We start from the raw sequence: 11,090 nt of genomic DNA, 5'->3' as shown, positions 1-11,090 counted from the left end.
TCTCACAATATAGAATTAAATACGAATTTAAATCAAATTTCTATTTTATATTTTTATTTACTTGTTATGTTAAAAATATATATGTCTAACAATTTTAAAGCTGTTGGTTTAAAAAGAATTGGTTCTCACCAAAGCCATAAATTCCCCAAAAAAAATTTAAAAAAATTCCACGCATTACTACGATCTTCCTCGAGGCACTTACGAGTGGAAAGCAATGTTGAAAAATTTTTCATCAAGATATCACGAAAAAGGATAAAATGTGAGATTTCTCTCACGGCGCGACTCCTCCCGGGTTAAAGGGCCCGTTCTTCTGTTGCCCTTTAATTCGTCCAATTTTGAACATAGGTTTCCTATGCCCACAGGCAGTGCGTTCCTTCTATCTTTTTAATGTCGTCTCCCCATCTCATCTGGGGTCGTCCTCTTGCTCTCTTTCCTGTCCATGGTCTCCATTGTTGTATCGTGGTATTCCACCTATTGTCCGTTTGTTTAGTGTTATGACCTGCGAAGCTCCATTTTAGCCTGGCTATATGTTGTCCTGCGTCTTTGATTTTTGTTTTATTTCTTACCCAGTTGTTTTGCTTTTTGTCTGTTAATTTTACTCCTAACATTGCTCTCTCCATGGCTCTTTGTGTCTTCATTATTTTATCCATGTTTGCTTTGGTCAAGGTCCATGTTTGGCATGCGTACGTGAGAATTGGGAGTATGCACTCCCAAAATGTATATACACATCGACGTTCGTTTCACTTTATGTTTTGACTTAATTTGTTTGAAAATGAATCGTTACGCATGGGAAAACTTATAGCGGACGAACAATAGGCAAAATAACTTCACTCTCAGCATTCAATTTTTTCATTTTTTTACGTTCTATCTTCTTCTTCAAGTGCAAGGTCGGCCATCATCATAGCTATTCTGACTTTAGAGACGGCTGCTCTGAAAAGTTCATTTGATGTATATCCGTACCATTCTCTCAGGTTGTGCAGCCACGATATTCTACGCCTCCCTATGCTTCTTTTTCCTTGGATCTTTCCCTGCATGATGAGGTGGAGTAAGTTGTATTTCTCTTCACGTGTAATATTCCAATTTTCTGGTCTTGATTGTATTTAAGACTTCCATTTCTTTATTCATCTTTCTCAGAATCTCTTTGTTTGTGGTGTGTTCTGTCCATATTTTCAGAATTATTCTATACACCCATAACTCGGATGATTCTAGTTTTTTCATTGATGCTGTATTCAAGATCCAAGCACGTTCGATGTGACTAAAAATAAGACTGCAATTTTAGACCACCAACCCCTATCCCTCCACAAAAATGTCACTTTTTCGTTTTTATTTTTTTTTTCGGTGGGTTGCAATCAATTCAAAAATATCAAAAAATTCACAAGTATTGTTAAGGGTTTTCCAAACAGGTCTATTTTTTAACATCTCATTTTTAAAGAACATACTTTGAAATGTGCCATTTATAATACAGCATAAGAGCAAAAAAATTACAAAAATCCATCAAAAATATCCAAGAACAATTGAAACCGGGGTTTTCTTTAACTTCTCTGAATATATGAAATACATCGTCTCATGTTATTTTATAAGGTTTTTGAAAATCTTCTTCTTGATTTGCCTATCCGTGACGAATGTTGGCGATCATCATGGTCACTTTATCTGCAGCAACGCGTAAAAGTTGCACAAAAAAAAGTTGCGTAAAAGTTGTATTGAACCAGGTTCTGAGATTCTTTAACCAGGATGTTCTTCTTCTTCCTGGGCCTAGCTTTCCAAATATTTGTCCTTACAGGATGGCTTGTAGGAGGGCATATCTGGATTCATTTCGCATAATGTGTCCAAAGTATTTCAACTTTCGAGATTTGATGGTGGTTAGTACCTCTCAGTTCTTCCCCATTCTTTTAAGGACCTCCTCATTTGTGACCCGATCAGTCCAAGGGATTTTAAGAATTCTCTATAGCCACATCTCAAATGCTTCCAATTTTCGGCACATATATTCGTTCAAGGTCCACGATTCAACACCATAAAAAAGGACAGAGAAGACGAGCATCTCAGAATTCTTACTTTTATACCAAGGGATAGGTTGTGGCACTTGAAAAAGGTCCCTATACGGTTGATCTAGCTTTTCCGATGCGCGCTCTTATCTCTTGGCTTTGGTCCATTCTTCATTTATTATGCTGCCGAGGTAGTTATAGTGCCCCACTCTTTAATCACATAGGAAGGTAAAACGGTTGGGTAAATCCAGTAAAATATCACGAAAAACCCTTAAAAACTTGGTTTTTCGCATAAACGATGGTATGGTCCTTTTCATAAGCATTTTTCAGTGCGTCACAAATGATAGAAAAAATGGTAAGTCCGTTTTATAACATTTATTCTAACATTTTAGTTAAATCTGACAGTTGTCACAGTTTATTTGCAATTTGGCATAAAAACTAATCAATTGTGTTTATTGCATTTATAAAATGGTGTTTTCTTTGATTTGTATAGTCTTAGAATTATACAGATTATATTCGTAGATATATTAAATAATTCGTAAATATTTTTTTTATTATAGCGCCATCTATCGACAACTAGAATAAATGTTGTAAATGTCTGTAATCACCGGCGTGCCTTTTTTTCTGTCACATACAATTTAATGCGTTAGGAAGAAATCGAAAAACTGTGACGCACTGAAAGATGCTCATGAGAAAAAGAATAGTATTTGCTTTTCGAGGGATCAAAATATTTTTTTCATATATTTTTGAACATGATTACTACATGAAACATGATACCAATACTACATCATCAGTAGATAGTTGTTTCGCTGTTATGTGATCCAACACTAATGAGAATAAGAACTAAGAACCGAGGCTTGGTGCAATCCTACTTTTACACGAAATCGTGGTAAATATGACCTATATTTAGTTTAATTTAGCTCATCTTTTTATTCGTAAATTTGGTCTCTGTTTTGCAACTGAATTTCTATTACTCAGGACCTTGTTTGTGCTCTTGAATCTTTAAAAGTACCTTGTATTATTGTAACTTTTATTTCTTTCTTAGATTTAAGAACTGTTTATTTACGAAAAGTGGACAAATCAATTTTTGACCTTAGTTATATTATAGCATTCTTAACAGCTCTTTTCTTTGGTTTACTGTGTAGTAGTGCCTTTGTATTCGGGGCACTAATAACGAGCAGTTCTGTCATCACACAAACACTAAATCGTTTTCACCATCTTACAGCATTAAAAAAAAAAGGAAAATCTTAAATCATCCATGTCTGTCTATCCGTAAATACAAATCATCCATTATTAGAAGAGATAGAATGACAAATGAGGTGAGAAATTTGACTCTGACTTTCGGTTCGATAGTTGCAACTGGAAGGACTGTCTTTGAATCGCCGAAATAATTCAAGCGATATAGTATTCGACGGGCCTTAGCAAGACCAGAACAAATATATTCTTACGGTTTTTATATAACTTATAAATATGTAATATACTTCATAGAGACGTCTATGCTTTTAAAAGAAAACTTTCCATTTACCCGGCCAATTTAACTAAAAAGATAAAATAAAATAAAACTGAAACATTTTAGAATAGTGCTCAATATAATTCTCCCATAAAATATATTTTTTATGAATGTACAAGAGGTTCTTAATAATTGAACGACATTATATTTATTAATTATATATATCAGGTATCCCAAAATAATGCGTTTATATTCTTATAAGTGTTTTTATTGGTGGCTAATAATAAAACTGACCAATTAACCAGAATTTTGTTTTCAGACAATGATTTTCAGTATGAAAATGAGTCATTTTGTAAAAAAAGTTTATTGATGTCCTATTTTCAATTAATGTATCCTTAACTAATTTTAATAAAACTTGTTAGCTTTATCTAAGTCTTGAGATATAATAAAGACATAAATGGCTACACCCGATTAGACTATGGATGCAAAAATGGACACCATAGTGAGATTAGTGATGTTGATTATAGTTACTTTCGAGTATTCGTTACAAATCGTTACTTTTGTATAAAGTAATCATATACAGTATTCGTTACTTTGATTACTTTTGTTAGGTACTTTTGTATTTGAGTACCGGTAATCATATCGAAAATCGTATTTCTCAGTGGGTAGGTTGTGGATACAATAGTCGTTACTCGCTCTGATACGATTGGTACGAATAAATCAGAGTAATCAAAGTAGATACAACAGTCGTTACTCGCTCTAATACGATTGGTACGAATTAACGAAGTAATCAAAGTGGATAGAATAGTCGTTACTCGCTCTGATACGATTGGTACGAAGTAATCAGAGTAATCAAACTAGATACAACAGTCGTTACTCGCTCTAATACGATTGGTACGAATTAACGAAGTAATCAAAGTGGATAGAATAGTCGTTACTCGCTCTGATACGATTGGTACGAAGTAATCAGAGTAATCAAAGTAGATACAACAGTCGTTACTCGCTCTAATACGATTGGTACGAATTAACGAAGTAATCAAAGTGGATAGAATAGTCGTTACTCGCTCTGATACGATTGGTACGAAGTAATCAGAGTAATCAAAGTAGTTACAATAGTCGTTACTCGCTCTGATACGATTGGTACGAAGTAATCAGAGTAATCAAAGTAACGATTTGGCTCTCTGTATAGTAATCGTTACTTTCGGTATTCGTAAGTAACGAGTACTTTGTAACGAATAGTTACTTTTTCAACTTCACTAAGTGAGATTGTACGGATTGAGTCACATAAATTATTGTGGATCTCGTCTTATTGCAAGAAAAAAAATGAAAGATACCAAAATCTTGTTTTAGCTGCCAAAATGAAGTCTTTACACAAGAAATCCTCTTCAAAATATTGAAGAACACCCATTTGACATGTTCTACGTGTCGGACTTGTTAAAATGCTCAACATTTTTGTCGGACAAACATTTTTCATATATTATATAACGTTGGTTATTGAAGAAGAGAAACAGAAAAACAACCTGCTAGTTTTCACAATCATAAACTTGCCAGGATGACACGTTTATCACGTTCCACAAGTAAAGCTTCCCCTGTTCCAGTGTTTCCATACATCAAAGTTTGTCCAACTCGACACCGTTAAGCTATGTCGGCTTAACGGTGTTATTTTCAGCTTGTTATTAACAAATTTATTTTTGGTACACGGGATCCAGGACTATTAACACATTGTTGTTAACATTGGTGATAAGTTATATAGTTTAGAAAATTACTTATTTTACGAAACATTTTAATACTTGAAAATTTTACACTTTTTATATCAGACTCGATTTGCAGCGTACTTCTTATAATTGATTTTCTTTTCAATTGTATACCCATATAAGAACAAACGCCAATCTTCGGGATACCTCACACACATACCTATATAATTGGTGTTAACCACTGTTTGTTAAAGGACAGGTACTGTACAATTTTATATTTCCTAAAATTACAAAAAAGAAAATATAACAAATATATATATTTTTCATTTTAAACTAGCTTACTTGTAATAAATTTAATATCAATATAAAATTTATAAAATTAAATAAAGCCTAAGTTACAATAAATACAAATTTTGAAAACAATAGTAAGGGCGATGTACAGATTGTCCCTTTAAATCTGGTGCATAAGAAAGTGTTACAACCTTAAGCAAATGTCATTGGCAACAGTTATATTTAAAGCGCCTTGTTTCAGAAAGCTTTGCTGGGTAAAAATTGATGTTTTCAAATAAAAGAACTATGCGCAGAGAAAATAGAATATTAAAATTTAGAAGAGATTCATATACCAAAGAGAAGTCATAAATAAAGATAAAAATGAATATAAGAGGATCCATGTAATAATCAGGAAGAAGACATGCGAAAACACAATTTCATAGTAAAGAATGTAGTGAAATTGAACACTATGAAAAGAAACACGATACATTTCATCTGCACAAGAAATTAAAATAGATCGCTGGAAACAACTATTCCAAAACAAAAACAAACACAGATATTAGATATCAACGAACCGTTAAAAGAATGGAAAAACTACATTTTTGAATTATTTTAACATGAAAGAATAGAACACTATACACCTACATAATATAATACAGAAACTCTGCGGCACTACATGGGGTCCACAGCATCAACTTTAAGATGCTCTGCTCTTGGCCTGATATATCCGGTGGCAGAATACTGTGCACCAGTGTGGATAAATAGCAGGCATACCCACCTGGTGGACACCCAACTTACCCCCTCTACAATCTGCTAAAGCGTTGCAGCAATCCAACTTTGACTTTAATACCCGATGGAGAGAAGATTGGGAAAGTAGGACAGATCCGCATTACCATAGTCTACCGGACATCATAGGAAAACCTGGCGAATTTGAACGTCCCCGTAAGATTTGGGCAGCCCTTAATCGAATTCGAACAAACTGTGGAAGATGCGCCGACTCCCTCTACAGATGGGGTAAATCCCCTCGCCTTCTTGTGACTGCGGCGCTGCAAGACAGACGATCAGTCACATTGTTCAGGACTGCCCACGCAGAGCATACACAGGCGACCCTATAGACTTTGTAATGGCAACCGAAGGGTCAATCGAATATATAAAAAATACTGGACATCTGTTTGTGATGCATTGTATAATGCATAAATCTAAATATATTCTGTGATGTACTTAAGCCAGACGCTAAATAAAAAAATAACTATACACCGATTGCTATAACAAGTCCATCTATAACAGAAAGTCTGGTTAGATAGGCAACACAAATGGCAAAAATTGAAATCACTTGACCCCGATGAAGTGAGTGCTAAAATACTAAAGTTTTTGAGAGAAAATGGAATAGGACTTTTCAACGATTGTCATTTGTTTCGAGCTTCTGTCATATGTTGTATAATCTGATTATATGACATATGACAGGAGCTCGAAACAAATGAGATGCGTTGAAAAGCCCTATTAAAGCCCTGTGTGGTTGCTTTCACAGAATTTATGATACTGGGATATTACCAGCTGATTGGCTTAAGTCAATATTCGTCAAAATACCAAAAAAACATCGTGCAAAGACATGCACGGATTATCGGACAATAAGTCTGATAAGTCACGTTTTGAAAAGCTTTCTGTGATAAGTATTTAGTACGTTCTTTAAAGGTAAAATATTGCAAAACCTCTAAATTTTAAAGAACCGCTTGGATTGACATGAAATTTGGCATACACATATCTAACAAGTCAAAGAAAAAAGTGATATTGTGCCGATGTGTGCTTTTGCCCTAGGGGTGAGTTTCACTCCCTTTTGGAGACAACGGTATGGAAAATCGACATTATTATTTAGGGCGGCTGTCAATAAAGTCAGAATAGCGAACATGATAGCAACGATCGGTAACGTTCATGAAAATAGAAGATGAAAAAGATATTCCAATTGAAAATATGTCCAAACTTAATTTAATATCATCACCTCCCATCACCATACCTCATTAGAGCATCACTAGATTGTCTCACATCTATTAATGCTTCCTAGTGTTTCTAATTCTATTGTTTCTCTTATTGCTTCCATTCTGTAGGGCAGAACCAACAAATTGTAGTCACTCGACACTACAAAATGGAAATAATAAGGGAAGCAGAGAAATAGATGCACAAGAAAGCCTCAATAGAAGAGATGGCATCCTAAACAAATACTCCACATGTTAATGACTAAAGAACACAAGAACAGAGCATCGAAATTTACAAGAAAAAATCGAAAAAAAAAAACGAATCAAGGTAGAGGCCGATCCTACACATCACTGAAACCAGGCACACAGTTATATTCTCTTTGTCAGAGAAGAGATAGTTTAGACACATTGACGACATTTTTTTTTCGGAAGCCGTCTGTTACTGGTCGTATAGCTGTCAATTATTGACTGATGGCAAATCGAAAATCTTTAATTTTAACGCAATGTATAACGTATCGAAAGTGACTAATGATGATTAATCGAAACGTTACGAACCATTCCTGCCGAAAGGAAAACTGTTCGAAAGAACGAACAACACGAAAATCTATATCCTATACTATAAAAACAAGAATGAAAAAGCCGTAAGAGGGTGTAAACAATTGAGATGTCGCTCTCAACCTTCACTGTCCAATTACAGCAATAATCACCAGAACAATAAACGACCCTAAAGAAATAATAAACGACCCTAAAGAAACGATAAACGACCCTAAAGAAACAATAAAATTTATTTATACAATAATTTGTATTTGTTAAGATTGTAGCACTATTGCTCTATCCAACTATTAAAAGGACAACCTGCAGCATCCAACAAGGGATTAGTTTGTCATTGGGATAATTCTAATTTTGTTGTTGATTCAGCAAATGGATTTCTTTAGTATAAATGTATTGCTGATCATATAAAAATATGTTTTTTGCAGTTTGAGAGCATTTGTACCCTTTTAAAAACGTGACTTTTGGTACATTACGTTTGTTTCAGCACTGCATAAAATAGTTTATAAACATTGTTTGAGATAAGACATTAAAACTTTGCGGAGTCTTAAACTTGTACTTATAGCCATTCAAAAAAACGTCACTCTTTATCCCAATTTCAAAAATTCATTAGTTGAGGCAAAAATGGATTATGAAATTGTTAATCAGGTTCTTCCAGATGTTCAGATATATTTCTTTTAACAATTTCTCAATGTCAGCAGCAGAGATGTTTACTATATACCTTAATACAGATTTTTAAAATAAATTTAGCAACTAATTGAAATGGTCAGCTCAACCTACAAGAAAAGCAGACAAAATATGCAGAACAAAGAAGAGGAGATACGAAAACGACAAAATACTAAGGTCCACTTGCACCAACAAATAAACGATTGATTTTTTGATGTAGATTGCCCTTTTATTTAAAATACGTTGCACCAACCATTACTCAATTAGAACCGACGGATTTTGAGCTGTCAAAAGCAACCAACCGATTTTCTGCAGTTATTGGAATAATCGACTGTTTTAAACTCACTTTTAAACTGTTTATATTTTTTAGTGGCCTTAGCTTAGTTTTTAAAAAGCAGGCTGGAAAAACTATTTCGAAGACCTGCTAACAGAACAAGTGAGGCCTATAGAATCAAAACCTGCTAAATCCATGTTTAGAAATTTTTCAAGAGACTAAAAAACATTAAAAATGTAAATTTTCCACAAAGTATCCGGCATTTCTCAATCAAAGGGGCATCAATAAATGTCATAAAACGGCACACTAATTTGGTATAGAGGCATTTTTCTGCATGCCCCTTAAATCTTCTGAAATGTGTACTTTTAGTTTGGATTTAGCAGCTTTTGATTCTAAGCACACATAATATTATCCAAATTCCTCATTTTCAAGTGCCTTTAGGAATAATTAATGCACTAAAATTGGGTACTGAACCATTTTGTTAGGAAAACATACAAAATTTACAAAATAAGAAGTATTTTATTAAAATAAGAACATCTACGGTTTCGTTTTGATTAAAATCTGTCTTCCTCCATCCCCCGATAGTACTATTTCTAGGTCTACATGTTGTCAAGGAGGCTCTGAGGAAGACAGATTTTTACCATCACGACCGTAGATTCTCAATATAAATTAAAACAATTTATATAGCAGTATGGTTAGAACGCCCTCTAACGGGGAATAAGCGAAATGAATTTCGACTCGATTCAAGTTCTCTGTTTACCCAGGTATAACCATACCAAAAGGCACTGCTAAGAAAACATTCCACTTTGCGTTTCAGAGAACCCGTATGAAACGGGTCTGTGTACTCTATACAGTGTATGGCATTAGTAAAATAAAAAAATCTACGGTTTCGTTTTGATTAAAATTCAATTCATTTCAAGTATTTTATTGTTCATAAAAGTAATGGTACGGCAGGGTTTGATTCTAACATCAACATTTCACTGGTATTTTAAAGCGGATTTAGAAGGTTTTGAGCCGAAACCTTATGCATGTAGATTAATATACACTTAAACTTTGAAAATGTGTAAAAAAAGGGAAAACGAAAAATTTAGGATTTAGCAGGTTTTGATTCTGATGGGCTCAGGTACAAACACACCAAATTCAACAACGGATTTCGAGGTATCAGAAGATCAGAACCAAAGTAATGAATTATTAATACACTCTGGGCCAAAATTAACCATCCAGCTTAAAAATGGGCCATATTTGATGTCTTATATCTCCTAAACCTGTTGTCCGATTTAGGTGATTTTTTTAATATGTTATTATAGCCTTATTACTTGGCAATATCGTTATACTAATATTGTTGCTAAACAGGGATATTTTCATTGTATACCGGGTGTACGAATCAAACTGTGTTTTTCTCTTAAAGTTCGCATCACCCTGTGGAATATTCTAGCATTTGTAGAATACTGCAATTAAAACCTAACTATAGCCTCATGCTTTCTTAACATTTTGTTATTTGCTTGATTCGCTTATGTTGGATAATAAAAAAGTTGGGTGCTTTAACAACTAGACATGTTCTTTATCAATACAGGGTGTTTTTAAAAAATTTTGGCAAAGTTTAAATGGTAATTCTGCATGGAAAAATAATGACAGTTTGCTTTATAAACTTATGCCCGCAAATGCTTCGTTTCCTGGGGGTGTTGAAATCGATAGGGGGTGTTGAAATTTTTCTGACAAACTGACGATTTATTTATTACTTTAAAACGGGTTGAGACATGCACATGAAATTTGGTGGGTTTTAATACGTAGTTATTGCACATTTTTTGGCATACAATTAAGCCTTTATACGGGTAATATGATGGCTCATATTACCCGTATGCGCGTCAATGGTGAATATTAAATTCTTAATTGTATGTCAAAAAATATGCAATAACTACGTCATAAAACCCACCAAATTGCATTTTCATATCTCAACCGGTTTTAAAGCAATAAATAAATCGTCAGTATGTCAGAAAAATTTCAACACCCCCTATCTCGGAAACGAAGCATTTGCGGGCATAAGTTTATAAAGCAAACTGTCATTATTTTTCATGCAGAATTACCCCTTAAACTTTGCCAAATTTTTTTTAAAACACCCTGTATTGATAAAGAACATGTCTAGTTGTTAAAGCACCTAACTTTTTTATTATCCAACATAAGCGAATCAAGCAAACAACAAAATGTTGAGAAAGCATGAGGCTACAGTTAGGTTTT

This window comes from Diabrotica virgifera, chromosome 5 (genome assembly GCF_917563875.1).
Source record: "Diabrotica virgifera virgifera chromosome 5, PGI_DIABVI_V3a".
Taxonomy (NCBI): Eukaryota; Metazoa; Arthropoda; class Insecta; order Coleoptera; family Chrysomelidae; genus Diabrotica; species Diabrotica virgifera.
The sequence above is the reverse complement of the archived record's forward strand: the minus strand, read 5'-3'. Positions refer to the sequence as shown.